General features: G+C 57.2%; 1 protein-coding gene across 1 annotated transcript in view; it reads right to left on the bottom strand.

Moving 5' to 3' along the window:
• The window catches only part of CTSB (cathepsin B), a 32,571-nt gene extending 28,252 nt beyond the window's left edge, over positions 1-4,319 (bottom strand). The window contains exons 1-2 of the mRNA XM_075923233.1: positions 4,167-4,319; positions 3,360-3,468 (exon numbers count right to left, since the gene is read on the bottom strand). The gene's annotated coding sequence lies outside the window, so the exon portion shown is untranslated. The remainder of the gene's footprint in view (positions 1-3,359; positions 3,469-4,166) is intronic.
• Between the last annotated feature and the right edge of the window lie 22,718 nt (positions 4,320-27,037).

Below are 27,037 nucleotides of genomic sequence, written 5' to 3'. Positions count from 1 at the left end.
CTGTGTGTGTTTTAAACAAACGTTGTAAGCCACCTCAACTCTGAGAAAGAGAGGCGGAGTAAAAATATTTCAAATAAATTAAACACATTAATTAAGGAGAGCTGTGCAGTAACTCAAGGCTCCGGAAGCGATATTCCTTGGGTAAGAATGGAGACTGCCTCTTTCCAGTCTGTTGATCCGGGTCCCCTCAGGCCCCACATCTTAAGAAAACCTGAACACTGAAGCATGTGACTCTAGAAACTCCATCCTGCAGCAGCAGTTAGGGGAGTTCTGGTTTAAGAGATGCAATTCTGGGCTCCAGCAAGGCCCCAGATGTCTGGCGACACTGATGTTTGCTTGTTCCCCCCCCCCCCCCACCGCCTTCCTCCAAAGTTAAGTAGCTTCCAAGCGAGTTCAGCTCAAGCGGTTTCATAAGCTGTTGGAGCCTTGGCCTAGAAGAAGTGCCCCTGTGGTCTGAGCAGCTTTCGGGGAGCAGAATCATGAGCTGACCCCGTTCTCAGGCTGGGTCTGCACTGCAGGTTTTGCAGACACAGCTACACCCGTCAGGTGTGATCATTGACAGATGCATCGGGGCCAGCAAGAGCCCCTAGTGTTAGGCACGGTTCTCACTAATCACAGTGATGCTTTACCGGTGTAGTTCATTTAGCTTGCGGGGGCGAGGGGGGGGGGGGGGAGACGAGGTTGCCCTATAGGTCCTAAGCCCAGCTTTGCCAGTATAGCAGTGTCCATGCCAGAAGCATGCTGCCAGCATGTCAGCAAGAGCACGCCGAACGTAGATTTAGTTTTCGGCACCGATTGGCATTTTTGGCAAAGTCACCCTGGGATAGTGAAGTCTCACGTTCCCGCCAAGAAGATCCCTGTGTTTGGGATGCATCAGCCCCAAAAGATGCTGCATTATTCATAGAATCACAGACCTAGAAGGGACCTCGAGAGGTCAAGTCCAGTCCCCTGCCCTCATGGGCTTCCAAGGGTTGGATCCAGCCTGCCAAGTGATGCTCCCTCCACCCTCAGGCCAATCAGGTCCTGGGGGCAGGAGCACACAAAGTCTCCTCCCACCCTGGAAGGGGCTCAGCACTTAAAGTCAACCACCAGCTGCTGCTCAGCTGATGGGTGACTGAGCACAGCACCCCTTGCAGGGTGGGGGCAGGGAGCGAGAGACATCACATGCTCCCCCTCCTGAGGCCTTGATTGACCGGGGGCGGGGGGGGGGGGGGGAGAGAGACACGGACATGCAAAGTCTCCTCCCACCACAGAAGTGCCCTGTCCCCGCCCCTTCTGGGGTGGCCCAGGGCCACTTAAAAAAATTCTGAAGTGGCCCCCGGTCAAAAACGATTGCCCACCCCTGGTCTAGACCATCCCTGACAGGTGTCTGTCTAACCTGCTCTGAAATATCTCCAGGGATGGGGATTCCACAACCTCCCTGGGCAATTTATTCCAGTGTTTCACCACCCAGACAGGCAGGAAGTTTTTCCTAATGTCCAACCTAAACCTCCCTTGCTGCAGTTTCAGCCCCTTGCTTCTTGTCCTGTCCTCAGAGGCCAAGGGGAACAATTTTTCCTCCCTCCTCCTTTGACACCTATTGATCTGCTGTGCACAGTCAATTTGGGACTGCCCAGAGGGCCCTTCTTAGCAGCTCCTATGATAGACTGAAAACACACCACCCATCCGGTGTTTAACCCTCCCTTTCCTCGGGCCTCGTCGACGTTCCGGGATAACTGGATTCGTGCTAGCCCCAATAGGCAGAGGTGCCACAGGGGGGTCACCTGGGTGGTCCAACACATCCCTGGGCACTAGGGTCTTTGTACCACGGCAACTACAGCAGTGACTGAAGGCCCCATATGGGCCTGGCTTCAAATTATGCCACTTTTTAATAGCGGGATTCCTGCAGCAGGGCAGACCTAACTCCAGGGGCAGAAACTGCACAGCTGCCATCCCTGGGCATGTCCCATTGGCTGCAGAAAGTGTTTTGGCTGCTCACTCTTCCAGCACAAAGCAGCAGCCACCCCTTTCAGCCCACACCCGGTGGGAGTAATGCCAAGGCCGTGGGCACGTGAAGGTAATTAAAAAGGGGCGGGAGGAGCAGTGAGGTTCCCTGCTCAGTGCAAGTGAACTCTCTTAAAGAGACAAGATAACCAGTATCTGCCAGAGTGGAGTCTCCAAATTGGAACCGGGTTTTACTGCACCAGACTGGAAAGTGGACTTCCACCCTGCTTTACAAGCAGCACTGATATTTAGCAACGGGGGAGACGGGCAGTTCGGTCAGGCTGCTAGATTTGGATACGGGACAAGGAGCAGAAGGTCAAGTGACCACACACAAGAGGGGACTTTGGTTTGGAAGCAGCACCCTCCTGGGCGAGGCTAGCAGAGCCCCGCCCGGCAGAAGCAGGTTCAGCTACCATGGGAACCACTCTCCTCAGGTTCCTTCCAAAAGGACAGCTTCGCGTGTGAGCACCAAAAGGAGCGGGTTGCATTTATAAGCAAGGCGCTCGGCCAGTATCAACCTCAGCAAAAACAATCAGGTACAGCTCTTATGATTTTTTTACTAATACCAAATGTTCCTTTTTACAGGGTAAGATTTTCAGAAGCCACACTAGAGGGGGGGGATTCATTGCTGGAGTTTCACTCTGGAAGTTTCTGCTGCTGCAGTTTTGGGTTTAGTTTATTGATCTTTCCACCATCTTGCTGCCAGAAAACAACACTCAAAACAGAGGAATCTAACTGAAGGCCACCGAATTAAAAAAAAAAAACCCATAAATTCCGCTCCCTACATTTCCTCTTCCTTGGGCTGCCCAGTTTGCAAATTTAGGAGGCATCCGAACTTACTCCCTGCCCATCCACAACCTAGTCACATGGCGCTGGTCCCTCCAGAATCAGAATTCATAACACACATCACACGGTGTCCCTGCAAGCTCGGGATGTGGCCAAGGTCCCCCTCCCCTGCAAGGTTTTTAGATGTCACACTCCCATTGAAATTAATGCAAATTTGGAGCCAAAATTCCTGTGAGGAGGTGGGCTGAGATGCTGGATCCCCTAGAAGAGCACTGCAGCTACTCGGTAACTCCGAGAAGCAGGCTCAAAGGGACAGGCCCAAGGTCACCCCAGACGTGCCCAGCAGAGATAAGAATTTGACTCCTATATCCAGAATTTCAGTTCTACAAGCCCATGAGGCTGCAGTTCGCTGGCAGGACACAGAATTGCTTTTTGGCCGAGAGCTGCTCCTAAAAACCCCCGGAAAACCCTGCCACAGGCCAACACCGAACTCGCGAGGGGAATGACTTTGTGCGGCACGTCCCCAGCCACCCATCAAGCCTGCTGTGAGAAAGTCGCCTCCCGTAACCACAACACAGGCTGGGCCGTACCTCTGAGCTCAGCGCCGGGAAGCGGTTATGCAGGCTCCGGAGCAGAGGGGCGACTCCAGCGCCGCAGACACTGCCTGGACACCGGCGGGGATCCGGATTCGCAGATCAGCTGGAAAAAGGAAGAGGTGGTGAGAGGCCAGGCCTGCGCCAACCCCCCCCCCCCTCGCATTTCCTGGCAGGGGGGGGGGGGGGCACAATCTGAGCCGACTTCCCCAGGCTCTGGGCTTTTCCCACCTGGGAGAGGGAGGGACAGGAGAGGGGTTTTCCCCACCCCTCCGCCACTTCCAAACATCTCCCCCCCCCCCCCGCCCCAGCAGCTCTCTCCTGCCCCCTCCCCCACTGGGTCTCCCCCCCAACCCCATCCCCCACGGCCAGCCCAGGAACCCCACAGCCCCCCGCTCGGCCCCAGATCCCCCAGGGCCCCCCTTCTGCCCCAGCTCCCCCCCCCAGGGCCCCCCTTCTGCCCCAGCGCCCCCCCCAGGGCCCCCCTTCTGCCCCAGCGCCCCCCCCAGGGCCCCCCTTCTGCCCCAGCGCCCCCCAGAGCCCCCCCTTCTGCCCCAGCGCCCCCCCAGGGCCCCCCTTCTGCCCCAGCGCCCCCCAGAGCCCCCCTTCTGCCCCAGCGCCCCCCCAGGGCCCCCCTTCTGCCCCAGCTCGGCCCCCCCAGGACCCCCCCTTCTGCCCCAGCGCCCCCCCAGGGCCCCCCTTCTGCCCCAGCTCGGCCCCCCCAGAGCCCCCCCCTTCTGCCCCAGCGCCCCCCCCAGAGCCCCCCCTTCTGCCCCAGCTCCCCGGTGACCGGCCGCCCCTCACCCGATCCGAGCCCCTCGCTCCGCCGCCCCGCGCCGCCGCCCGGCTCCTTATGAGCCGCCCCGCCCGGCGCTGACTCAGCCCCGACTCCTCCCGCTGCAGCAGCGCCTGACCCCGCAGCAGGCTCGGTCATGTGATTGCCCCCCCCCGCCGAGTCATGTGACCGTACCCCCCCCCCCCCCCCCGCGAGTCATATGACGGCGGCCACTGCCCGAGCTCTGCGGGGCGCGTCAGCTGCCAGCTGCCCTAAGGCTGCATCCCTGCACCCCCCCCCGGGGCCCCGCAATGGTGCGTCCCTGCACCCCCCCCAGACTCCGCAATGGTGTGTCCCTGCACCCCCCCGCGGGCCCCGCAATGGTGCGTCCCTGTACCCCCCCAGGGCCCCGCAATGGTGCGTCCCTGCACCCCCCCCCGGGGCCCCGCAATGGTGCGTCCCTGCACCCCCCCAGACTCCGCAATGGTGCGTCCCTGCACCCCCCCAGACTCCGCAATGATGCGTCCCTGTACCCCCCCAGGGCCCCGCAATGGTGCGTCCCTGCACCCCCCCCCCCCGGGGCCCCGCAATGGTGCGTCCCTGCACCCCCCCCCGGGGCCCCGCAATGGTGCGTCCCTGCACCCCCCCCCCCGGGGCCCCGCAATGGTGCGTCCCTGCACCCCCCCAGACTCCGCAATGGTGCGTCCCTGCACCCCCCCCCCCGGGGCCCCGCAATGGTGCGTCCCTGCACCCCCCCCGGGGCCCCGCAATGGTGTGTCCCTGCACCCCCCACTACCCCCCCTCTAGGCCCTGCAATGGTGCATCCCAGCTACCCCCCCCCCACCTGCCCCCTCTCCAAGCCCCGCAGCGGGCCTGGCTGTGGTTGATGCAGTGCCCCCGCTGTTACCCCATTTCCCAGGCCCCCGCCTTGCCTTTGCCCCAGGCCAGGAGCAAGTTCCCATTGAGTCTTGCAGCCCTGGGTCCCCACCGCAGCCCATCTCCCCTGCCTGCCCCCCAGGCCAGAGCCGGCCCCGGCTTGCATGCCCTGAGACAGTCCCGAGCACAGCCGGGCATCTGACAGTCACTGATGCGGTGGGTCGCCTGGGGCGTTGCCACATCGCGCAGTGTTGGGCCGGCCTTCGGCAACTCGCCCCCGGTACGCTCGGATGTTGGTGCCCTGACTCCTGGGGGTGCAGCGATGCCCCTGTACCCTAGCCCCATTGGTACCCTCCACTGGCTCTGGCTCCTACGGGCAGCCCACCTCCCTTGGCCCCCTGAACTCCTGGATGGTGCCCTGTTGGCCCCAACCCCTGCTCTGTGGCCCTTTCAACCCTAACTCCAGCACCTCCTTCCTGTTATCAGATTTGCCCAATACTCTGGGGTATGCTCATTTATCAGGGATACCCTTATGGGACTGGGGGAAGGTTAACAGTTCTATCAGTGTGCTGTTGGTGCTTACTTGGGCTCTCATATGGAGCTGAATTCTCCCTGCTGCCAATTCCCCCTCCCACTGGAGCTCTCCTGCAGGAACTAGGTTCCTCAGGACGGGGTTCTTCCCACCTTGGCAACACACACAGACACTCACACACACTAGTCAGAGCACGTCTGAGAGGACTGGGTACTCAGCACTCACAAGCTGACCCCCTCATATGTCCCTGGACTCAGCTGGCTGGGTTTCACAGCAATGCCACACTGCACCCTCATGTGCCTTTGGACTCCGTGGGCTGGATTAAACAGCACTTTAAGCTGCCATCCTCATAAGCCCCCAGGTTCAGCACCCCTTATCCCCACTTTCACACCACAGTCATTCACTGGTAAACCACACGATGAGCAAACCCCACAGGATTTTGGGCACTACAGGGATCTTTTGCTTGGGTACAAGAAGCGTTGTTGCAGAGCGAATGGGGAAGCCAAAACAACACCCCTTAAGGAAGAGTGAGCAAAAGAGAAAGAAAGAGAGAGAAGCAACCAGCTTAACAATGAAAGTGATTTATTTCTGAGTAGTGAATAGATATCAAACAGTTACAATATTAAATCTAACAATTACAATATTAAATCTAAATTGAAGCTGATTACACATGTTAGGTAACCATATAACAGTTTACACAGGGCAGGGTCAGGAGGCTATGCTTAGAGAGATAGTTGAGAGAGAGAGAGAGAGAGAGAGAGCTCACCACTCCACGGAGCTTGCACTGATCGGGGTTCCCAGATGATGATGGTAGCCGGGGGTCCAGAGGGCAGGAGAGAAGCAGGACAGAGCCCCCAGCACGAGCAGACAGGAGATGAAGAAGTCTCAATGGAACTGATGCAGTTTAAGTCCAGGTATCAGAACAGTTTTCTTGGGGCAAGGATAGGAGTTTTTATAGGGATAGTTCAAAGAGAAAGAGGAGAGACAATAGAGACTGATCACCCCTGGTTATGGGTGATGTTCCTTGAACGAGCTCACAATGCAACTAGGCAGTTTCAGTATTTTGGATGTCAATAGGATCGTTACTAGAATTGGTCTGATAATGACTAATCTAGGTGTGAGCAGGCCTGGGTTCATTAGCATCTGGAGCAGGGATTTCCCATCAGGCAGTGCTTCTCTGCTTTCGGTGTCCCATAGTTCACTGCGGTTCCTGCCTTGGAAGAGCTGCTCTCCATTCTGTATGCTAATGAGATGTCCCTCTGTTCCATCTTTAATGTAAATGAGGCTGGGGTGTTTCCTTAATTGTATCACCCTTGTCTGAAGCAGTTTAGGTGTGTCTTCCCTGGCCTTTTCTTTGCTTTGTCTTTGATTCTAGCAGAGGCCTGAGGGAGGGGGATGGTTTTCCATGAATGTCACTCCCTGACTCCCCAAGAGCACAAGGCTGACAGGCGACCATGTTCTGGTTCCCCAAGAATCATAGAGCTGGTGGGTAACATTCCTGCACCCTACTCCTAACTCCCTCCTGTCCCCAGTGCACCCCAACCCCTGCCCCTCCTGTGCCCCTAACCTCTGCACTCCCCTCTTGCACCTCCACCCCCGTACACCACCCCCTGCTCCCTTCTGCACTCCTAACCTCTGCCCATCCCTGCACCCCTATCCTGAGCCCAAACTGATCCGAGGGGGCTGAGAGGGGGAAGCCAAGTCCCCCTGCACCCAGGTCGCTTTCCCTGCCAGGGCTGCATAAGGGGAGTGCAGGGAGCAGCTCCTGATGCCTCCCGGAATACCCCAACAGAAACGGGGCCAATGAAAGATTTGCCTCCTCTACCATGTCTTTCTAAGCAAGGCTGCCACTTCAGAGGAATGTAAAATCCTGATGAATCATTTAACCGGTTATTGACCATTTACCCGTTCCCATCCCTGTTGGAAACTAACGGTTTTCATTCAACATTCGTAATGATTAAAAAGGTTTCTAGGTAGGCCCCGGGCACGTGGCATTTGGAGGGGGGCGCCGGCCTCAGGCACGTGGCACTTGGAGGGGGGCGCCAGCCCCGGGCATGTGGCACTTGGGGGGGCGCCGGCCTCAGGCACGTGGCACTTGGAGGGGGGCCCCGGGCATGTGGCACTTGGGGGGGGCGCCGGCCCCGGGCTCGCGGTGCTTGGGGGGGGCGCCAGCCCCGGGCTCGCGGCGCTTGGGGGGGGGTGCCGGCCCAGGGCGCACAAGTGTCCCTGCCCTCTGGTGCCCGGCGGGCGAACGGCCACACCCCCTGGCGCCCGGCAGCCTCCAGTGATTGGGGACCACTGCACCAAAGGGACAGGGGTGGAGGAGAGACCATTGCCAGGGGGCCAAGCACAGACAATGAGGAAAAGAGCAGGAGGGGAGAGGAGGTGTCAGTGGGAGGGGGACAGGGTGATGCTGGGAGGGGAGAGGGTAAGAGCATTGGGGGCTAGAGGGGTGAGGGGAGGTGCTGGGAGAAGGCTTGAAAGAAGGGGTGGGCATGGGGAAGGCAGGGATGGAGCAAGGCATGTGTGAGGGCACAGAGGGGCAGGAGGAGAATAGGGACAGAGGGTGGTGAGGGGTGGGCATCAGGGAAAAATGGAGCAAAGGGGGCAGGGGAAGTGAGGGAAGGGGGAGGCACCAGGAGGGTGCAGGGGATTCTGGGCAGACACCTGCCCAGTGGAGGGACCACCATCAGAGGAGAGACACAGGGCAGGTTTGTAGAGGGAGGTGTTAGAAGAGGGGATGAGGAGGGGTAGCTCACATGATCAGAGTGGGACTACTGGAGAAGTGGGCATGGTGGGGAGAGAAGGGCTGGTGGGGGGGGCAGGTTGCAGGAGGGCTGAGGACAGTGAGAAGAGCAGGAGTCAGGACAGCAGAGGAGGGTGAGGAGTCGGGGGGCAGCAGGCACCGGGGAGCTGACATGGCAGCAGAGGGAAAAGGTCGAGGTTTAAAAATATTTCTTAATAACGTGGGTGGCACATCCAAACAAGCCACATGAACTCAGGACTGGTGCACAACACAAAATTCATTTTGCTCATGTGAGGAACCTCTTAGGCTATGTCTACACTGGTTGTTTCTTGTGCAAGAACACGTCCACTCTTCCATGTGCGAGCTGTGCTTTTGCACAAGAGCCTCTATGGCAGTGTGGACACTCTTGTCCAAGAAAGTGCCGATGGCCATTTTAGCCATAGGGTTTTCTTGCTCAAGAAATTCATGTTGCCTGTCTACACTGGCCTCTTGCGCAATAATAGTTGCTCAAAAGGGCTTATTCCTGAGTGGGAGCATCGTAGTTCTCGTGGAAGAAGCCCTGATTTCGTACATGAGAACGTCAGTGTACTTGCGCAAGAACACACGGCCAGTGTAGACAGGCAGCAAATTTTTGCGCAAGAGCGGCCGCTTTGGTGCAAGATCGAGCCAGTGTAGACACAGCCAAGGGGAGGGAGGAAGGCAGAGGCAGGGAATCAGCACTGGCTCAGCATGTCTGCATGGTTTGGGGGAAGGTGCAGGAAACTGAGCTCAGCTGGGTTGCAGAGTGGGGAGGTCTGGGGAGCTGGGCTGTGGGGTGGGGTGGGGGGTGTGTGTGTGGGAGCTCAGAGCTCAGTTTGGCTGCAGGAGGAGGGAGGTGCCGGGAACCGGGGCTGGACTCAAGGGGAGGGAGGGACGGAATCGGCTCTTGGCTCAGCAGTTTTGTGGGGCTTGGGGGAGGTGCAGGGAAACGGGACTCAGCTGTGCTGTGGGGGAGGCATGCAGGGAACCAGTGCAGGGCTCAGCTGGGCTGAGGTGGATGGGGGAGGGCATGCAGAACAGACGGGCAGCTCAGCTGGGCTGGGAGGGGCTGCAGGGAACTGGTGCTGCGCTCCCTTGGAGTGTGAGGGATGGTTTTGGGGGAAGTGCAGGGAACCAGCAGGGGTGGGCAGCTTAGTTCGATTGCAGGGGATAGAGGTGCAAAGAAGCCTAGTGGGGAAGGGGGAGGGACCAGGAGCCCTGAAATGACCTCCCCTGGTCCAAAAATCCCTCATCTGGGACCAGTCAGGTCTAGAGGGTGCCAGATCAGGGAGGTCCAACTCCTACCCAAGTCCCCTCCTCACACCCTCCCTCGTAGCCAGACACCCTACATCCAGCCTGCTTCTGCACCCTACCTACCACCCGGACCTTGTCCCCTTCCGCCCCCCAGCTCCCTCCCAGATCCTGCACCCCATCCCGCTCCTTGGCAGCCCTGCCATCCACCCTAGCACTGCCCTGGCCCCAGCACCTTGCCTCACACACCAGGACTCAGCACTGCCCTGGCCCCGGCCCCAGCACCCTGCCATCCACGCTAGCACCCAGCAGCACCCTGTTCCTTGTCCCAGCACCCTGCCAGTCACTCTAGTGCCCTGCAGGACCATGTCCCTGACCCCAGCACCCTGCCACCTGCCTGTCCCAGCACCTTGCCCCAGCACCCCGCCACCTGAGCCAGCATCCTTCCACCCAGCAGCACCCTCTCCCCAGCACCCACTAGCACCCTGTCCCCTACCCCCACCAGCACATTTGGGACCACATTAGTGAGGCTTGGGGGTTTTGGGAGGAGCTTTTTTTTGTTTTTTTGCATCACACTTGTGTGTCCCCAACTGACTTTTCTGTGGGTCAGTGACCTTTGACTCAAAACAGGTTCCTCACCCCTCTCACATATAAAGGCAATGCTAAAACCTTTTGAGTTTGACAGAATATTTTATTTAAAAATGAAGCCAGGCCAACAAGCCCCCAATTGGGACCAAACCCCCATTTCACTGCAGCATCATAACACTCCTGCACCACCTGACCCCAAATCTGAGCCTATCATACACTGGAACCCCCGTCCTGAGCCTCTTACATCCCCACACTCCTGCATCCCCACAGCCTCAGTCTCTGCCACAACATTCCTCCACCATCCACACATCACAAATCTGTGTCCTGAGCCCATCATACTCACAACCTTATTGCCCTGAGTCCCTCACATATCCAGCCCAAACTCCTGCACCCTCATATCCACAAGCCCTGGCTGCTCAGCACCCCAACCTTCCACCTGCATGTCACGTTGCTGGATCTTGAAGGGAGCAGCCAGATCCCTGATGCACCCATAGGTGGGGGTGTTGGCCCCAAAAATGGTATAGGAGGGGGCCATGTGAGGTATTGAATAGAAGCTTATTATTTGATAATCCTATGTACGCTGTTCATGTGTTTGTATAATGTGTGTGTGTGCAATTATTAGCATGTACTTGTGTGGACACTGAAGATTTCCCTGCATGTGGTTAAGCATTGGGCAGGGCCGAGCCTGTGGACATGCTAATTACCTGTGGAACAATGGCTCTCAATGGGCCAAAGACACACCCAAAGAATGGGGGCTGTCACCTGAGAGCAGCCAGCAGGAAACACAGAGATTGGCCTCTGTCCAGGTGACTTGCTGCATACAAGAAGAGGCCAGGGAGGGGGTATAAAGAGGCCATGTGGTCGATGCCATTTTGTTCTCAGCTCAGCACTTCATCCCAGAGGCAGCATTGCAGGGATTGAAGAGCCCGGAAGACCTGTGAACCCATCCTGATCGTAGGATGTGCAATAAGAACTTTTAAACCAGCAGCTGCAACATCTCTGCTAGAGCCTGCATCGAGAACTGGGAGATTCGGTGCATGTAACGTACTGTACTTTAATAACCTTACTCTCATGCTTTTCTTTCTTGTAATAATAAACCTTTAGATGTTAGATGCTAAAGGATTGGCTCAGCGTGATTTGTGGGTAAGGTCCAGAGGGTAAATTGACCAGGGATCTGTGGCTGGTTTCTTGGAACCGGACAGAACTTGTTCGGGGTAGGTGGGATTGGGTGCTAGGACCCCCCACCTGTGTATGAGGCCCGGGGCCATCTGGGGCACGGATATTGCTGGGGTGTCGGAGGGGTTTTGCTCAGGAGGCTTCAGGCAGGCTGCTGAAGCGCTCTGTGAGACTGGTTTGTGGCCTGTTTGGAGAGGTCGCCAGTCAGGGGGACTGTAAGGAGCCCCGGATTTGAGCAATTCGCCCTGAGCGGACGCCCTCAGCTGTGCCCAGACACGGCCCGGTCTGTCACACTGCACCCAACACTCCCCAGCCTAGAGCCCCCTCCCACAGTCAACAGCCCCTTCTCCTGCATCCAAATTCCCTCCCAGAGCTTGTACTTCTCACCCCTTCCCACACCCAAATCCCTCATTCCCACCCCACACCTCACTCTCATTAAGTTGAGACAAGTATAAGGGCTGGGGATAGCAAGTGATGGAGAGGAGGGGAACAGAGCGGATGAGGCCTCACAGAAAGGAGATGGGGGGGGGGTCTTGGGTCATGAATTGGTGGGTCCCTCTCTCCTCCCCCGCGCCCCCCCTTTTTGTTTTTGCTTGACAAACCTAGGGGTTCCTTGAAATTTTGAAAAGCTGAAAAGGGTTCCTCAGCCAAATACAATTGGGAAACACTCGTCTAGACAGTACTGGGTCCTGCCATGAGGGCAGGGGACTGGACGCGATGACCTCTCGAGGTCCCTTCCAGTCCTAGTATTCTATGATTCTATACAACCCCCCCAAGTCCCTCCCTGACGTGGCCCCTGACTGAGAGGGAAAACGACCCTCCCCACACTCCCCTCACACACCAGAGCCTGGGGGGGCCCAGGCAAGTAGATTTTGTGTGGTGGGGTGGCGGGAGCACTAATGCAGGGCTCTCCAGTGCTGGAGGAGAGCTCTGAGCCTTGGGAGCTGGATCCAGGCAAACCGAGGGCCGGGTCTTAGGTTCCCCACCCGTGACAGAGCAGTAGTTCCAGATACTCCTCTACCTTAATTGGTTTACACCCAGCACAATTAATCATGCAGGAGACAGAGTCAATCAATGAAACAATAGCAGATGGGGAATGGGTCCTTGGGGGACAGAGCTCTCAACCTAAGTTTCTAGGCTCGGTCCTTTATCTGTAGGCCATAGATAACAGCCCTAATTTGTTGGAATGTGCCTTCTAGCAGTATGAATGCCGAAGGCCTTAGCTTAGGACAAGGCCTCAGACAGACAGACGTTGTTCTGATATAGGCCTGTGCAGGCAGGTCACCGGGCCTTGTAGATCAAAGCACCTGGGATCTCGTCTCAGCTTTGCCACGGAGCTGCTCTGTCCTTGCAGACAAGCCCTGGAGAGACTCAGGAGCCACCTAGCTGATTAGCAGAGCGCCCACAGCTGGCAGCATGTGTTTCTACTGGTGGTGCACATCTGTGCATGTCTAGGTGCAAGTCATACAATTTATTCCACACGCGGATGGACAAATATTAACAGGAACACTGCTCTGCATCTCTGAACCTCCGCCCTCATATTTTCAACGTAGACCCCCCCACCCCCAGTGACCCTTGTGAAGTGTTGGATTTTGGTGTCACACAGAAGAACCGTGATATTGAGCGCCCAAGTGACCCCTCGTGAAAGCCGGGACAGTAATACTCCCATACTTCATGGGCATCTTGAGAGGGTGGATTGCTTCATGTCTGTGATGAATTCTGTAGTAAACATAGGACTGGAAGGGACCTCCGTAACAGAAGTTACATTACAGACGCACACACAAACCCTTACAAGATCGGTGCTAAGGTTGCAAACTCAAGCGCTCAAACATTAGGAAATGACAGCATGAAAGTTGTCCAGGCCTCATTTGCCACACACCTTCAAGTGCTTCCACAAATGAGGCAGGGATCCCCTTGAAAACAAGTCTACTTGAGGTACAACATTGCTTCATTTCCAAGCAAGTCCATCCTGAGCACTAAATGAGGCAGAGGTCCTGGATAAAAACCAGTGTGCGATCACAGTGTGGCAGGCTGTACCCCATCGTGGTCCCTAGCATGCCATGGGAGTAGTCTTTGTACAAAACGAAGACATTCGAAATTGCAAATGAAGCTGGGATTTAAATGTCATTTGCATATTCATTTGCATATTCACATTATGGCGCTATTTCAAAATAACAGACACTGTTAAGACGCGGTTATTTCGAGAGAAAACCCTTCTCTTGAAGTAACCGGTAAACCTCATTGCATGAGGAATAAGGGTTATTTCGAGAGAAGGGTTTTCTCTCGAAATAACCGCGTTTTAACAGTGTCTGTTATTTCGAAATAGCGCCATAACGCAAATATGCAAGTGAAGCGCAGGATATTTAAATCCCGGCTTCATTTGCAGTTTCGAATGTCTTCATTTGCATCCCTCTCTCAAAAGGGTGCAAGCGTAGACATACCCTTATTGTGGCAAACACAAACGAAAATTGTTTTCAATACCATTCATAAATGCTTACATACATTTTTTTAATCATAAAATGTTGTTGTAATGGAATTTTCTCATGGAACCCTTATTTTCACAGGGTTCCGTGGAACACCGTTCGGGAAACACTCACCTAGATCATCCTGACAGGTGTCTGTCCAACCTGCTCTTAACTATCTCCAGGGATGGAGATTCCACAACCTCCCTGGGCAATTTATTCCAGTGTTTAACCGCCCTGACAGGCAGGAAGTTTTTCCTAATGTCCAACCTAAACCTCCCTTGCTGCAGTTTGAAATGATGAAAGATCTAGAAACATGAGCTCTGAGGGAAGACTGAAGGAATTGGGCTTGTTTCGTTTGGAAGACGGAGAGGGGACATGAGAGCGGTTTTCAAGTTTCTAAAAGGGTGTCACAAGGAGGAAGAAGAAAAATTGTTCTCCTTGGCCTCTGAGGCTGGAACAACACGCGACGGGCTTAAACGGCATTTCGAAATACCCATGTGGTGTAGACATTCTCTCCGGGAGGTGGGGTTTTCACACTCACAGGTCTACCAGCGACGCCCACCCAATTGCCATCTGCCAGTGCAGCCCTTTTCAAAAGTGGACTCAGCGTTATCTTCCTGAAAGTGCACTCACTCCAGCTTGTGAGCCCTTGCTGAGTCAGCATGCCTGGGGCACGGATGCTGCCGAGTCATCTCAGTGTCTGGTCTCGCTTGCTGGTGTTCAGGAGACTTACCCCATGGAGGGGATTGTGTTGTCCGCTGTATGTGGCCCGCTGGGATGGAAATCCACCTTGCGCCAGCTTGCCATGCACTAAGCACGCTGTGGTCTCTGCCGCCGGGCACTCCCAGTGCACAGCACGAGGGCTAGATGGACCCAGACACCCCAACCTGCTGCACACCCCTAACTGCTCATCTGGACAAGCCCTGAGGCCTCGTGCTCCTGCAATTGGCGTGGCCCACGCAGACCCCTCTCCTGGGGCACAGACCAGTTGAGGTCAGCGGGGCTGTGCATGGGCCATGCAGCTGCCTGTGTGGACATGTAGCAGGATCGGGTAGGGTTATTCGCAGGGCCTAGTTGGCAGGAGCGAGATCGGGTGGCGCCAAAAAATGACGGAGGAGACCAATCTGGAAACCTGTAACGAAGAACATAAGAGCAGCCAGACGGGGTCAGACCAAAGGTCCATCTAGCTCAGTGTCCTGTCTGCCCACAGTGGCCAATGCCAGGGGCCCCAGAGGGAGAGATCACGGCCGGGAATCCGCACGTGATCTGTCCCCTATCACCCACCTCCAGAGAAACAGATGCTAGGGACACCATTCCTACCCATCTTGGCCAACAGCCATTGATGGACCTCACCTCCATGAATGCATCTAGCTCTTTTTTGAGCCCTGTTAAAGTTCTAGCCTTCACCGCATCCTCTGGCAAGGAGTTCCACAGGTTGGCTGTGCGCTCAGTGAAGAAAAACTTCCGTTTGTTTTAAACCTGCTGCCTACTCATTTCACTTGGTGACCCCTAGTTCTTATACTGTGGGAATAAATAAACAACTTTTCCTAATTCATTTTTTCCACACCAGTCATGAGATTTTATAGCTCTCTATCACATCCCCCCTTAGTCGCCTCTTTTCTAAGCTGAGAAGTCCAAGTCTTTTTAATCTCTCTGCCTATGGGACCCGTTCCAAACCCTCATCATTTTTTGTGCCCTTTTCTGAACCTTTTCCAATGCCAGTGCATTTTTTTGCGATGAGGCCACTGCATCTGTGTGCAGTATTCAAGATGTGGGCGCCCCATGGTACACACATCCCACTGACCTGCATCCTGCCGCAGCCATGTCATGAGCACGCGCAAAATAGTCCCCCGGGGCCTGGCGCAGGAGCATCTCTCTACGCTTGACGCTGCAGCGTCCGCATCACGGGCTGCCCTCGGCGCTCGGTTCGAAATGGACGTCCAGAACAGCCTTTGCCCACGGCAGGCCGGGGTGTCCCCCAGGGAGGATCTGCTCCAGCATCCGGAGAGGGCCCAGCCTGGCAGGAATGGCCCCTCGCCTGAGCCCCCTTTAGTGGGTCAACCTAGGCTACCCCGCGGCGCTCTCCCGAAATAGCTATTCCGCCTAAGAGCCCCCCCCCCCGCTATTTCGAAATACTTAGTCGAGGGCTAAGGGACATTTCGGAACAGCGCCAGTTTTCGAAATTACCTCAAAAGAAGCCGAGCAAACCACAGAGCTTATTTCGGGGGACAGGCGCTGTGTAGACGCACCCCTAGTCCGCAGCATGGAGACATGCAGGGGTGGAGAACCCAAGGCTCGAATGCGGCCCCCAGCTGCCTGGATCTGGCCTCTGAAACTCGGGGATCCCCCCAGTATTGGGGAGCCCGTGCTGGTGCTCTAGCCCCTCCCCCCAGCTTGCTGCCCCACCACGGGGCTGGCGCACACAAAATCCACTCGCCTGGGCCTCCCTAGACTCTGGTGTGCGAGGGGACTGTGCGGAGGGTCTCTCTCCTCAGCCAGGACCCGCCTCAGGGAAGGGTAGTGGCTGGTTTTTTTTAAACTTTGCTTCTCTTTTGTCCGCAGTCCCCAACGGATTTTGCTGTGGGTCAGCGGCTCCCCCAGCCCTGGCGCCTACCCGGGAGAGCGTGGTAGCCCCTGGCTCTGTAAGGGAGAGGGAGTGGCAGGTCCGCCCGGGCGCGTGGCACACGTTGCCACAAGAGATTCTGAGGCGTTCAGATGCCCGGCCCCACCCTAGCCCAGCCAGCTCCTACCGTGCCTCTCCTTGATCTGCGCCTGGCACACCCGTCACAGACATTTCCCAGCCTGGGCAAAACATCCCTCTGCCTAGCGCCGCGCTGGTTAACGACCCCTCCGCCGTAATTAGCGTTTAAACCTTTGCCAGCACAACATGGCCGCGCCACGAGGCAAGAGACTGATGCCAGGGTAATGTGTCGGGCCATGCAGCCTGACAGGAAGGTCACACCTGGCTCTTTTGCTTGGGGATGGGTAATCCCCAGTTCATGTCCGGCTACTGAGGCTGTTTTTAGCCAAGTCATCCTGCCTCAGTTTCCCTGTCTATAAAATGAAGGCAATACCGGCCTGAGGAGAGGGATTATCCCATTGAATCAGATAACTGGTTAAATATTAACCGGTTAACCCCTTAAACAGGATCCCATGGGCCGGGGATTGGCTGGGCTCAAGTAACCCCTCGCCCATGGTGGGCCCAGCCAGACCCCTGCCCGGCACCGGCCGCCATGTTATCGACATGGATGCCGCCAGGCTGAGGGGCAGGCGTGAAAGTAACTCGCATTACTTACAGGTGCGGCCCTATTGCAACCTCCCCGCCCCAGAGGGAGGCCAAGGGGCTGGGGGGTTGTTAGGACAGGACCGGTCAGAAATGTAAGTGTGGGATGGAGTGGGGGGGGGGGGCGGGGAGTGCAGGAGTCAGGGCAGGAGGTTGGGAGGTGTGGGGGCTCAGGGCAGGGGGTGGGAGGTGCAGGAGTCAGGGCAGGGGGTGGGGTGTGGGATGATGCAGGGGGGTGGGGGCGCAGGAGTCAGGGCAGGCGGTGGGAGGATGCAGGGGGTGGGGGCGCAGGAGTCAGGGCAGGGGGTGGGGTGTGGGGGGATGCAGGGGGTGGGGGCGCAGGAGTCAGGGCAGGGGGTGGGGAGTGGGGGGATGCAGGAGGTGGGGGTGCAGGAGTCAGGGCAGGGGGTGGGGAGTGGGGGATGCAGGGGGTGGGGGTGCAGGAGTCAGGGCAGGGGGTGGGGTGTGGGGGGATGCAGGAGGTGGGGGTGCAGGAGTCAGGGCAGGGGGTGGGGTGTGGGGGGATTCAGGGGGTGGGGTGCAGGAGTCAAGGCAGGGGGTGGGATGTGGGGGGATGCAGGAGGTGGGGGTGCAGGAGTCAGGGCAGGGGGTGGGGTGTGGGGGGATGCAGGAGGTGGGGGTGCAGGAGTCAGGGCAGGGGGTGGGGTGTGGGGGGATGCAGGGGGTGGGGGTGCAGGAGTCAGGGCAGGGGGTGGGGTTTGGGGGGATGCAGGGGGTGGAGGTGCAGGAGTCAGGGCAGGGGGTGGGGTGTGGGGGGATGTAGGGGGTGGTGGTGCAGGAGTCAGGGCAGGGGGTGGGGTGTGGGGGGATGCAGGAGGTGGGGGTGCAGGAGTCAGGGCAGGGGGTGGAGTGTGGGGGGATGCAGGAGGTGGGGGTGCAGGAGTCAGGGCAGGGGGTGGGGTGTGGGGGGATGCAGGGGGTGGGGGTGCAGGAGTCAGGGCAGGGGGTGGGGTGTGGGGGGATGCAGGAGGTGGGGGTGCAGGAGTCAGGGCAGGGGGTGGGGGTTGGGGGGATGCAGGGGGTGGGGGTGCAGGAGTTAGGGCAGGGGGTGGGGTGTGGGGGGATGCAGGAGGTGGGGGTGCAGGAGTCAGGGCAGGGGGTGGGGTGTGGGGGGATGCAGGGCGGTGGGGGTGCAGGAGTCAGGGCAGGGGGTGGGGTTTGGTGGGATGCAGGAGGTGGGGGTGCAGGAGTCAGGGCAGGGGGTGGGGTGTGGGGGGATGCAGGGGGTGGGGGTGCAGGAGTCAGGGCAGGGGGTGGGGTTTGGTGGGATGCAGGAGGTGTGGGTGCAGGAGTCAGGGCAGGGGGTGGGGTGTGGGGGGATGCAGGAGGTGTGGGTGCAGGAGTCAGGGCAGGGGGTGGGGTGTGGGGGGATGCAGGAGGTGGGGGTGCAGGAGTCAGGGCAGGGGGTGGGGTGTGGGGGGATGCAGGGGGTGGGGGTGCAGGAGTCAGGGCAGGGGGTGGGGTGTGGGGGGATGCAGGGGGTGGGGGTGCAGGAGTCAGGGCAGGGGGTGGGGTGTGGGGGGATGCAGGAGTCAGGGCAGGGGGTGGGGTGTGGGGGGAATACATGGGGAAGGGGGTGGGGGTGCAGGAGTCAGGGCAGATGGTTGTGGGGTGTGTCCCGGCTTCCTTCCACTCGGCGGAGGGAGCCGTACGACGAAGCTCCGGAGCGGTACCTCGGATGCAGGACACCAAGTGGGGCTCCCCTTTGGGAAATGCGGGGACCCTCCCTCATTCAGGAAGCGGCTCCCCTCCCCCCTCCGGTGATCAGCTGGTTTGCGGCGGGCAGGGACCTGGGCCGGGGCAGTCTGGTGACACTCATGTGATTCAGGGAAGGGGTGACTCACCAGGAGACAAACAAGGAAGCCTGGGCGCAAGCAAGAATCGGTTCCCCCCAGCGCGGCCCGGGCCGGGCGGGGCAGCGTCAGCTCCCGGTTCAGCTCAGCAGCAGGGCAGAGCCCCGGGGGTCAGAAACACCCACCAGGGAGTGACACGAGCGCCGGCTGCAGGGTGCGGAGGGACCACTCGGTCAGCGTGGGCACACTGCTTCCCGCACGCTTTCAGCCCAGCACCCCTTTCCCGCCCAGCAGGTCCCCCTCGGCCGGGGCAGAAAGTGCACGAGGCAGGATCGTGCCTAGACAAGGCAGCACCGCCCTAGGGCACATGGCCCCCTGCGTTCCTCTGTCAGAAGGCTGCCCCACAAGCCCTGCAGGGAGCGTGACATGTCTGGAGGATCCCCAGGACCAGCTGGGGGGGGGGGGGGGGGAGAGGAGGGGACACTGCACTTCCAGAGTACCTCTGGCCTCCTTTTCTCTGGTGCCTTTGGCTCAGTGGCATGATTCCCATTTTACAGATGGGGGAAACTGAGGCACGGAGCAGCATTGTAACATGCCCAATATCACCCCATAGGCCAGTGGCTACGCTGGGAATGGAACCACGTCTCTATCCACTAGGCCACACCACTTCCCCTCAGGGGAGGGGGGTGAATGGAAATGTAGGCAAACACAGAGTCTGAACATTGTGGTCCGTTTCTAATTACGATCATAATTATCCAAAAGCACTTTGGATAGTCTGTGCAGCTGTGAAACCACCATCTCGCTTTTCCTACCCGGTCTCCCTGTGTGCTCCGAAAGTTTCCATTTAGTCCTTACAGTCACAGCAGTCCTGTAACAGAGAAGACATGCTCCCACCTTGCTGTGCTGGAGACTTTACTTTTGTTCTTTCTTCCCTGGCTGTTTTCCTGACTCTAAAAAAAAAAGGAAATCAAGCGGAAAGCAGATGCTTTGCCCCGCGAGGGGTAGAATAACAGAACAGAAAGTTGGCCAAGCAAATTCTTTATTAGCGTAACACTGACGCTCACTCCCCCGGCCGTCTCATCTGCTCCGATAAACGGCTGCATCTGAGCAGCACGTTGCTGATGTTGGGGAGGGGAGGAGGTGGGAGAGAAGGGGGACGTTTCGCATGCGGGTGCAAATGTGGCTGAGTTGTGAAATCAAGGCCTCAGCGGCTCCTTCCCAGCCGTGATCGCATCGTCCGTCTTGTCAAGAAAAGCTCTTTTCGGGGCCTCGCATTGGTTGTCCCATATAAAGGATCGTTACGCTCCAGCCAATGGAATTTTCCTTGCAGGCTTCTCCCCCCCCATCCCAGCATCTCAGCCTTAGAGCCCGTGAGCAGCGCAAAAGCCCCCCAGCCGAATCCTACCCCAGGCCAGCTGGTGCAACCCAAGGACCACAAGCAACACCTGGCCCCCTCGGTTTGAAAAATAACCGCAAAGCCCAAACGTTCTTTTCTCCTCCGGGGCAGAGGAAGCCTGAGTCTTGGGACTCCAGCTACCGCAGGGCCCTGTGGATGTGGCCCTGCTGGACCGTGCTCCACTCTCCTCCCTCCCGAAAAGCCACTGCGTGATTCCCTGGGGGGGCTGGTGGCCTTCCTTCCGCTGCATGACGTGCTCTGAGCTCCCGCTCTTGCGGGCCTCGCAGTTCTCATTCTGCTCCCTGCACCTCCTCTTCCTGGCCATGGCCGCCAGTGATCTCCTCCCGGCCAAATTCTGGGCTCCTTCTCCTGCCTCTCCCAACCTGGAGTGCTGCTCCTTCTCCCTCTCATCTCCCCACTGCCCCGAGTCATTCCCCTTCCTCGCCCGCTGAGCCATCTCATCTCTCCTGGGCCTGGCTTGGTCTCTGGGTCCCCTCATCTGCTCCCCAGGCTCTAGGGGCAGCTCCGCAGCGCGAATCCCAGATCCACCCCTCCCACGCCAGCCTGTTCCCACCCTGTCTGCAGCATCGCGCTCTGGAGGCTGCCAGCTTGAACTCAGCAGGGCAAAGCGAGGAGGCCTCCTTTGCCCACCCCAACCTTCCCGTCTCCAAGAACAAAGGGCCACGCAATGAAATCACAAAGGAGGGGGTTGAAAATAAGCCAAAGGATGTTTTTCTTCAAGCAGCACACAGTTAACCTGTGGAACTCCTTGCCAGAGGAGGTTGTGCAGACTAGGAATTTAACAGGGTTCAGAAAAGAACTAGATACACTCATGGAGCACAGGTCCATCAATACTTACTGGCTAGGATGGGCCCAGATAGTGTCTCTAGCCTCTGTTTGTCAGGGGCTGGGAATGGGTGACAAGGGAGGGATCACTGGATGATTCCCTGTTCTGTTCGCTCCCTCTGGGGCACCTGGCACTGACCATTGTGGGCAGACAGGACACTAGGCCGGATGGATCTTTGGGCTGACCCAGTCCGGCCGTTCTTATGTTCATCACTCATGGTTGCTAATCCCCCCCCCCCGCCCTCCCGTCCTGCTTCTGTGATCTCCTCTCTCTCTCTCTCTCTCCCGGCTGGCTCTTCTAATACAAACCCTCTAACCTCTCCTTATCCTGCCCCATTGCCCCGGCTACACCTCCTACTGCCAGCGTGGTCCCCTCGCCCCTTGGCGATGTGCACGCCCTCCATTCCAGTCTCCCGGACACGCGCCTCCTTCCCCCTAGGGTGTCCACGCCCACCCCTGCAATCAACTCTGGTGCCAGCTCTGTCCCCACAAACCACATCATCCGAGGGCCTACCCACAGAAACCAGCACATCACAGGCTCATACAACTGCACATCCTCTAAGGCGGGGAGGGGGGGGGGGGCGGGGAGGGAGAACCTCCGGCCCCCAGCTTGCCTGGATCTGGCCCCCTCAGCATTGGTCAACCTGTGCTGGCATTCCAGGTCCCCCACTGCGGGACTGGAGCGCACAAAATCTAGCCTGGCCCCCCCCGGCTCTAGTGTGCGAGGAGAATGTGGGGAGGGTCTTTCTCCCTCTCAAACCACATCAGCGAGCGTTTGGGGTTTGTTTTTGGGGGGTGTTTTGGGTTTGGTTTTTTTTTACTTCTCACTTGCGTGCAGCCCCCGACAGATTTTTCTGGGGATCAATGACCCCCCCCAACCCAAAAAAGGTTCCCCTTTCCTGCTCTAATGTGAGGTACGCCATCAAGAGCCAGCAGCACCCCTCTGCCAGGCACACTGGCCAAACCGCAGTCTCGGGGCACAAATCAGATATTCAAAACAGTCACACACAGAAACTCGCAGGGGAACATTGTAACCTGCCTGGAGCAGCAATCACTGATTTCAAAGTAGCCCCGCTCTTTACAAAGTAATCTCAGGAACCAATTAGCGAGACAGACTGTGGACCTGGCCTTCATATGCAAATTTGACACGTTTACCCAGGGTGTGGATAGGCCGTAATATTCAACACCCCAGGACAGCAAAGGCTAAGTATGGGACACTTTCAGCCCACTCCAGTAGTCTCATTTAGCAGGGACACTTTAATTGACGGGGGTTTTCTCCTCCCCCTCGCCCCTCTTTTTCTGCGTCACATTTTTGGGTTTCTGCGCCCCTCTTGCCCCGCGCATCATCTGAAGAAGTGGGCTGCACCCCCGAAAGCTCACGAGACTATCTATGTAGCACTTTAAAGACTAACAAGATGGTTTCTTAGGTGATGCGCTTTCGTGGGCCAGACCCACTTCCTCCGATCCAATAGTGGAAGAAAATTGTCAAATTTAAGCATGAATGACAGTTCAGAGGTTTCTCTTTCAAGGCTGGTGTTAAAATGTCTTCGAAGCAGGATGCAGGTAATCAAGTCGTTCATGCTTCAATTTGACACTTTACGCCAGGGTCTCAACAGAGATGCTAATTATCTTATCCATTACAAAGATAGCTTCCCCAGTTATCACCTCTAATATCATTAGCTCACAGACATTTACCTTCCTCCCCCCCATCCCCCTTCTGTTCTGAAATTTGATTTGGCCTTTTTATATGTGTTCACTTTTTTTTGATTGTATCCCTTCGGTATATATGGTCGTGCCAATTTTCTTCCACAATTTGATCTGAGGAAGTGGGTTTGGCCCACGAAAGCTCATCACCTAATAAACCATCTTGTTTGTCTTTAAAGTGCTACATAGTCCTGCCTTTTGTTTCCGCTAGACCAGACTAACACGGCTACCTCTCTATTACGAGACTATCTATATATTTTTGGGAGCCTCTAAGGGTACGTCTACACTGCTGGCTATTTTGGGATACTGGAAGTATCCCAAAATAGCTACCCCGCGTCGTAACAAACTGCCCGTTGTTTTGAAAAATATTTCGAAACAACGGGCATGCTATTTCGGCATCCCGGGAACCCTCATTCCACGAGGGTTAAGGGATGTCTCGAAATAGCGCATTATTTCGAAATGTGGTGCTGTGGAGACGCTATTTTAAAATAGAATCGAAATAAGAGATGCCATTGCGCTGTGCAAATGGCATCTCTTATTTCAAGTTTCGGGTGCTGTGTAGACGCACCCTAAGATGCTACAGGCCCCCACGTTGTTTTTGAAGTTTTGCTAATAGCTCGGGCAGGCTATTTCACCGCTAAGTGAGCTAGATCCTCCACGGCGGAAGCAGAGCCACAACAGAGGCACTGAAAGAAGGAGGTGGGTGGACATTCAGACCGGGCGGTGCCCCGAATTTTTGGGTGCCCAACCCCGCTGGGATCTGGGCCTCTGTGTCTGACACGTTCTGTTGGACATAGACCGTGGAATCCTGGGGACAGAGAGTCAGGGCCTGATTTCAGTCCCACGTAAACTCCTGGTTTACGCCAGCGTCAGAGGAAAATTAGGCCCCGTGCTCTAGTGAAAGAGAGCGATGCTGAACCACCAAGCTCAGCCAAATGCATCTTTTAGCTTCTCTTCTTCCCCTTCACAGAGCTCGTTCACACAATTTCCAGCCGGACGGGAGGGGCCGTGGCCGGCAACCTCTGTCTACGTCCCTTCCCCTGTGGCTAAAGGCCCTGAGCCAGCCTCCTCCTCTTGCACCATCCCCGTCAGCCCCTGCGTGCAGGACCAAGCTTGTGCAACAGCAGCCGGCTGGCGCAAGGAGAAACCAGCCCCACAGAGCTAGCAGCGCAGAGTCCACAGCTGCTGCTCAAAATGAAACGGCAGCCAGTGCTGGGAGGAGGAAAGCCAGGGACCGCAGGAAACGAAAAGACGGATGCAGGGACATCGGCGGGCACCGGGAAGGGTGGCCTTGGACTCTTCTCACCTGTCTGACGGGGGGACCTAGAACAATTTGTGGAGTGGGGGGGCACGGAAAATCACTGAACCAAACTGTAAGCTGGGGTGGGGAACGTCAGGGCCAGGGGCTGGATGCGACTCCCGGCTTGCTTGGATCCAGCCCCCGAGGCTCAGGGCTCCCCCCAGCCCTGGGGAGCCTGCGTTGGTCCTCCAGCTTCCCACCATCCCTGGAGCACCCAGACCCTACTAGCCTCAGCCCCCGAGACTGTTGTGAAGGAGGAACGAGGAGGGGTCTTTTTCTGTATCAGTCGGGGACCACGACTGTTTGTATGTTGCTTCTCTCTTGTGTGTGGCCCCCGACTGATTTTTTTGTGGGTCCGCGGCCCCTGGCCCAAAACATGCTCCCCGCCCCTGCTGTAAACCCCACATATAAAGGAAACGGCTTCAAGGCAGGAGGTGCAGCAGCCCCCCCTTTGACCCCTACTGCCCACACGTCTGCAGTCTGGGCTCTGAGATAGACGAGTGATCCACAGACGCGAACACCTGCTCCTGCCTCTCGATCCTTTTACCCTGCCAGGAATTGCTTGTTCGAGTAATTTACAATCAAAACCCACCATCCTCCTAAAGATCACTTCCCCGTCGCTTTGGGTATGTCTAGACTACATGCCTCTGCCGACAGAGGCGTGAAAAATAGGCTACCCGATGTAGTCAACGAAACCAGGATTTAAATATCCCCGGCTTCATCAAAATAAAAATGGCCGCCCCGCTGTGCCGGCTCAGCTGATCGTCGGCACAGCGCGCGAGTCAAGATGCGGCTCGGTCGACAAGGGAAGCCTTTGTCAACTGCTCCCTTGTGCCTCGTAAAATGAGGTTTGCAGGAGCGATCGACAAAGGCGTTCCCTGCCGACCAATCCATGTCTAGACTGCCGTGTTGTGCCGACGATCAGCTGAGCCGGCACAGCGCGGCGGCCATTTTTATTTTAATGAAGCCGGGGATATTTAAATTCCGGCTTCATTGACTGTCAGGTAGCCTATTTTACACGCCTCTGTTGGCAGAGGCATGTAGTCTAGACATACCCTTTGGCTACGTCTACACTGGCATGATTTTCCAGAAATGCTTAAAACGGAACAGTTTTCCATTATAAGTATTTCTGGAAAAAGCACGTCTACATTGGCAGTATGCTTTTCCGGAAAAGTATTTTTTCTGGAAAAGCGTCCTTGCCAATGTAGATGCGCTTTTCCGCAAAAAAGCCCCGATCGTCATTTTCGCGATCGGGGCTTTTTTGCGGAAAACACGACTGTGCTGTCTACACTGGCCCTTTTCCGGAACAGTTTTCCGGAAAAAGGACTTTTGCCCGAACGGGAGCAGCATAGTATTTCCGGAAAAGCGGCTGATTTCTTACAGTAGATCGTCAGTGCTTTTCCGGAAATTCAAAGGACCAGTGTAGACAGCTGGCAAGTTATTCCAGAAAAGCGGCTGATTTTCCGGAATAAGTGGCTAGTGTAGACAAAGCCTTTAAGTGTAGAAGGAAAAGTCAATCTGTCCCGCTGGCTTTTTCTTAGTGCTGGTTGCAACAGGCCTCCAGCTGGTGCTCCGGAAAAGGAGTCTCAGCTACGAACCTGCTATATCCCACCACCTTGTGGCCACGCTGGGGATTTCTGGTGCGATGGGAGGTTGCCGAGGGGGAGCCGAGTTAGTCGGTTTCAGCAAAACCAGCCGAGTCCAGAGACCCGTCCCAGACGAACACACGTAGGAGGGTATTAGCGCACAAGCCGTCGTGAGCAGCCACTCGCTTCCTCAGATGCGGAAGAGAAAAGAAAACCAGGCTGGGGTACAGATCCTTGCTTTGCACCTCATTGTGCACCCGTGCCCACCCTCCTCGCACGTGCGCCCGCGCACACCCTCCTCGCACGTGCGCCTGCGCACACCCTCCTCGCACGTGCGCCCGCACACACCCTCCTCGCATGTGCACACACGCACACCCTCCTCGCACGTGCGCCCGCACACACCCTCCTCGCACGTGCGCCCGCACACACCCTCCTCGCACGTGCGCCCGCACACACCCTCCTCGCATGTGCACACATGCACACCCTCCTCGCACGTGCGCCCGCACACACGCTCCTCGCATGTGCACCCACGCACACCCTCCTCGCACGTGCGCCCGCGCACACCCTCCTCGCACGTGCGCCCGTGCACACCCTCCTCGCACGTGCGCCCGCGCACACCCTCCTCGCACATGCGTCCATGCACACCCTCCTCGCACGTGCACCCGCACACACCCTCCTCGCACGTGTGCCCGCGCACACCCTCCTCGCACGTGCGCCCACGCACACCCTCCTCGCACGTTCGCCCGCGCACACCCTCCTCGCACGTTCGCCCGCGCACACCCTCCTCGCACGTGCGCCCGCGCACACCCTCCTCGCACATGCACCCATGCACACCCTCCTCGCACGTGTGCCCGCTCCCACCCTCCTCCCACCCTCCTCGCACCGGCCACTTCCATGGACTTACTTTGGATTTGCACAGGCATAGGGAGAATCCAAATCCAGCCCTGCAGGTTTGAAACAAGCATCTGTGGTATGTTTCCACGTGATGTCCCCAGTTTCTGTGGGGGCCAGGATTTCACCCAACATGCACCGTGCAGGCACGTTCTGGTTTGAGCATTGGCCTGCTAAACCCAGGGTTGTGAGTTCAATCCTTGCGGAGGCGATTTGGGGCAAAAATTCATCAGGGATGGTACTTGGCCCTGCTGTGAAGGCAGGGGACTGGACTCGATGACCTTTCAAGGTCCCTTCCAGTTCTAGGAGATAGGCAATCTCCATTATAAAATTAGCAGCTCTGAGGCTGCAGAAAGGTGTAGGGAATCTCACAGGACAGAGTGACTTACAAAGTGTCTGGCGTTTTTGCCTCCCAGCCCCGCCAGAAC

Source organism: Pelodiscus sinensis, chromosome 3 (assembly GCF_049634645.1).
Source record: "Pelodiscus sinensis isolate JC-2024 chromosome 3, ASM4963464v1, whole genome shotgun sequence".
Classification (NCBI taxonomy): Eukaryota; Metazoa; Chordata; order Testudines; family Trionychidae; genus Pelodiscus; species Pelodiscus sinensis.
Note: the sequence above shows the minus strand (reverse complement) of the source record. Positions and strands in the feature narration are given on the sequence as shown.